This window comes from Mus pahari, chromosome X (genome assembly GCF_900095145.1).
Source record: "Mus pahari chromosome X, PAHARI_EIJ_v1.1, whole genome shotgun sequence".
NCBI classification, from domain to species: Eukaryota; Metazoa; Chordata; class Mammalia; order Rodentia; family Muridae; genus Mus; species Mus pahari.
Genome location: NC_034613.1, coordinates 107,294,137 through 107,299,227, shown reverse-complemented (window position 1 = coordinate 107,299,227; position 5,091 = coordinate 107,294,137). Strand labels below are relative to the sequence as shown.

At 33.1% G+C, this 5,091-nt stretch overlaps 1 pseudogene across 1 annotated transcript; it reads right to left on the bottom strand.

The window, feature by feature from the left end:
- Positions 1-2,443: 2,443 nt before the first annotated feature.
- LOC110314268 lies at positions 2,444-4,521 on the bottom strand (annotated as a pseudogene). The gene has a single exon (XR_002380164.1). The product of XR_002380164.1 is annotated as a vigilin pseudogene (transcript).
- Between the last annotated feature and the right edge of the window lie 570 nt (positions 4,522-5,091).

Sequence of the window (5,091 nt, the reverse complement as noted above, 5' to 3'; positions counted from 1 at the left end):
ATTATCAATTGTGAAATATATGCTTATAGTAAAGTAAAATGAGGCTAAAAACCAATTATTAGTCACTGATTTTTGATCTACATGGTAATTTTCTTAAAGCACTACTTATATTATCTATTTGCCAGCATGACTTCACTTGCTACCTGGAACAGAATGACCTGGAAAAATAGATGAAAGAATGAGTTGACTTTAACCAACTGCTGATGGAACCATATGCTTCTGTAAATTTTCACTTGTTGGGTCACTTCATTTTAAAAATTCTAAATATAAAATGAGGGAACCAAGTAGATATATTACTGAGGACTTCCCAGAACTACTCCACCTGTCCCATATCCTCCTCTTCACTCTCATTGGTATTAGTGTGTTTATCTCAGAAAGATTCCCACAACAATTTTTGTGTGATGGATACTTATATAATATTTGACAGAATTATGACAAGGCTTTTGTTTTCATTTGGAAATTAAGCCAATTTAATAATATGTGTTCATGTGCCAAGTTAACTAAGAAAAAAAAAAAACTTATGATGACTAATATGGTTGGCAATTTGAATACATCTAATGTCCAAAACCACAAACAAACAAACAAACAAACAAACAATAAACCATCAGCTGAGTCTTCCTATAATAAATTTTCCTTATAGGATCATTGATATGGAAAAATACACCCTGACTCTTGGCCGTACATTCTGATGGAAATCCATCAAAAATGACGCAGAAAAAGGAACATTTTCCTTATTCTCTGCTTGCCTTCATTCTTGCTAAAAAGTTAATTATTATGGTCACTGAGGCACTTCACTCACTTGACTACTTCTTCAGGATTACAATGTAGACTGAATATCAACTGACATATCCAGCCTCATATACTTAACAACTTCTAGAATCTTCTTTTCTTTGAGAAACAGTCATTATTGAACTAGTTGGATCACAGCCTGAAGCCACTCTAAAAATTGCCCCATTAATGTATACTCATTCAGCGAATTATTTTTGCTACCTTTAAAGAACCTAGCTAATACAGCTTTGTTTAAAATAATTGCTGCAAAATAATTTGAAATGCAACATAAAATAGAGCATTATTTAGCAATGACATAAATGCAATTTGAGTTATCCATGTATATTATATGGCTACAGTCTAAATTTCTTCTAGTAAGCAATGACTGATTTTTAAAAATCAATATTCAAGTGAAACAAAAATATCAGATATATTAATCATAACCATATAGAGAGATATAGAGATATAGATATATAGACATAGTTTAACAGATCTTTGATTTATGAGAAGCACAATGGGTAAGCTTCGTGTTTTACCAGACTATTTGCCTATAATCCTTAAAGAGACAAGGATGATAGTGCAACTACTGCTCTAATGTGATATCTAATTGTCTAAACTCAAAGTAACTTTTCTTGATGATGTCGACTACCTAAGGAGAACTATTCTACTTCTTGTGGACTTAAGGAAAATGAGTCAATGCATGCTGAAACTGAAAATTCGCATTGACTGGTTGTTTATTTTCATAAATGTTTATACGAACGATCATTCTGGTAGGCAGAGGAAAATGAATGTAACAGGATTTTTGCCTTTGTATAAGACATTTTACTAGAAATAGCATAGGAAGAAAACAAAATAAAACAAAATCTAGAGCTAGAAATTCTTGAGGTGTTAGAGATTGTTTATTGTATTTTAGAAAGGTAATTTCAGATGTAAAGATGCCTAAGAAGCTAGAGAAAAAACAGTCCCCTTGCTATGATCCAGTCATCACCTCTTAGGAAAAAAATCTTTCTATATTCCCTTCATAGTAATTTATCTTAGATTAAATATCTGTGGGAGAATTATACAAGCTTAATGGCACAGAGGGTATGTAGCTGTCATGCAGGTATAAGGGAAGATACAGCTAAGTTTATGGTGTGCACCAGCTTTCAGCTAGATAAGCTTAGAATTCTGGCATGCATGTCTTATAATACTGACCAGTTAGTGGATTAAAGAATAAGGTGTAATGCAAATAAGATAAGAAGCAACATTCAAAAAGAGCACAATTAGATTATGGTTTAATGAAGTTAACCATCTATTACTTAGATAAAAATAAAGGTGTAGCTACCTTTTAAAAGTTGCTGAGGTTCATAATAAAACTGAAAAGCACTGATACACCATAAAAGTTAACAAGCCTGTGTTGTGTATGTAATGCATAAATGAAGTATGTATTGAAAATAATGGATTTGTGTGCCATGAAAGCAGTTATAAGAACAATTCTACAGTAAAACAAAAAACAAGTGGTTACATATAGCATACATTTAAGTGGAAACATGTGATATACCACTGTGACAAATTTTGGGAGCAAAAAGTATACATGTAAATGTGTCAAAATGTGCATACACATTTAGCTACATTAGCTACATGTTTAGTCCATTAGCTACATTAATCAAGAAATATTTTTTCACAGTACTTTCACATACCAGGTTGGAACAATTTTTATTAACTTTTAAATCATGTTTTTCATTATGGTCTCCAAGGATGAGTCTTAGAAGGTGTTTGTTGTTTCAATTTGGGGAAATCTTCACAATCATCATTTGAGGAGGCTGGGTTGGATTTTGCACTATGAGGGCCATCACTTTTCCCAGAATACTTAGATGATTCCATAGTTATATTGTAAAGGCAAGTGTTCTTAAGATTCTCCAGTTGAGAGTCATAGTTTATGAGAGCTGAAAGGTAATACTTCTCAAGATCAAGAATATGGTCAATTGCTTCCTGAACATTGTCAGCAAGTCCAATCACACTAACGTTAGTATTCCAGGATCCTTTTGGAGGTAACCGGATATCTACTTGGAATTGTTCATTCATTTTATTGATTAATTTTCCACCAAATCCAAAAATATTGTCACGAACCTGGTGGTTTATTGGTATTTCCTTAGAAACTGTTTTTTCTATCTTACGTAACATTCTCATTATTGCATCTTTAGCAGCTAGGGTATTCTTTTTATAGCCTGTAATTGTTATTTGGTCTTGTATCTCACGGTTTGCTTTCTTTGGAAAATGAATATTAACATCATGCTCTCTGCAAATCTGAGCAATAAACAAGCCCTTATGACCAGTGATTGTGGAATGGTATTTTGCATCTAGAGTAAACATTAGCTTAAAGTTTCTTAGTGCTCGATCTTCTATTTCTGTTTGTAAAGCATTAATTTGCTTCTCTAATTTATCCTTGGCTTGCTTCACCTTTGCAGCAAGACCCATTATGGAAATGGTATCAGAATTCCCTCCAGTTTGTGACACCTGAGTATGAACATCAAATTCACTCATTATCTTCTTTATCCCACTTCCTTTGTGACCAATGATGTAAGGATGTAGGTGAGAGGGAATCTGGACTTCAGCAGTGAAAGGAATTAGATACTCAAGAGCTTCCATGGCTGCTTTGCAATTTTCCATTTGACCTGAGATGAGTATGGTTTTATTTTTCCTTTCGTTATTAAAAACAAGTTCTTTAGTGCACTTTCCCCACTTTTCTTTCTCAGTTTCCTGAACCACTGGATGTACATACATAGTTGGCTTTTCTTTGTCTGGAAATGTGAGTTGAACTTTGAAATCTCTAGCAATTTGCTGAACTTTGGAACACAGTGGTCCCATGAAAAATGTATAAAATTTTTGAGGAATAACATACTGTGTTGTGACATGGGAACCCAAGGGCTCAAAAATCTGTTGGATGTGTTTCTTTGCTGCTTCAACACAAGCCTTTTCTCCTTTCATTGTAACTCTAATGCTCTGTTTTCCTTCATATGTGAAGTTAATAATCATACCAGCATAGACTTCAGTCATTTCTCGTATAAGTTGGTCCCTTCGCATGACAAAATAATGGTGAAACTTGCGGTTTATCAGTATGCTGTCCTCCACCTCATACTCTAAGTCTTTCATCAAAAGGTCTAGTACTTTTTGTACTTCTTTAACAGCTTCCTCTTTCCCTATGATTTTTATCAAATCCTGATTCTTATTTTTAAGAGTAGGGAAAACAGCACGTGCCCCCAGTTTTACACATGTTTCGGGAAGATTGCCACCATTCTTATTCTTGAGAAACTGATGATATTTTGACTTGACAGTGACAGCTACAGAATAATTCTTGGCTTTCTCTTCTTCCAGTAATTGCTGAAACTTTTTCTTTACCTTTTCAATATTGTCTGAAGGGCCCCTAATAACAACTTTTTGAAGACTTGATTTTCTTTTTGAAAAGTAAATATTGAATCTTCCACATTCTTCCATGATTGTTTCAATCAAATTCTTCCTTGGACTGATAAGGGATTTATATAAACTATAAGGAATATAAAATTCCACTTCTGAAATTTGGACTCTACATTTTTGCATTTTAAGAAACCAACTTCGAGCTAATTCACAATTTTCTGGCTTTCTAGTAACCGTATCATTCTCCAAATTCAAATTTGATAGATTACTAGCATTCATGCTTGAATTTAAGGGCAAAGCATGATTCTCCATCTGCAAAGACCTGTTTGGGTGCCCAATGCAAGTTTTGTTCGATGCCATTGTTGAATTTTAAGTAATTATAATACAGATGTATTGCTGAGAAAATTTTAGTAGCCAGTAGTGAAACCTCCTGTAGTTGCCTTTTTGCACATTATTCTAAGGGAAAAATAAACATTTTAAATATATAAAATTGTTCCCAAAGTAACATATAGACTTTAGATAATAAATTCTATATTTATACTTTACCAATTTGGCAAAAAATATATTTTTTTTACCTATTGATCTACTCTTAAGTGAGCAAAAATTGCTCTCAAAATGTGAGGAATGTGAGGAAACAGATCCCCTTTTATCTAAAAGTAAATCATTTTAAAATATTCTTTGATAGCCATAAAGTGGCTTTTATTTTTTAAAACCCTGCATTTTCATTTATTCTGCAGTGTCAGATATTGATTGGGAGTCACATCTAAAAATCATTCAGTTTCCTAGTTTTAACTTGCAAATAGGAAACAGAGCATGTAGTTTCAAACCCACATTCATAGGATCTGGCTTTCTCCAATTAGACATTGAGTTGGGGAAGTCAGAAAGCAGTAGTAATCAGTATCAATGAAAGGGTTGTTTTAATAATAATTT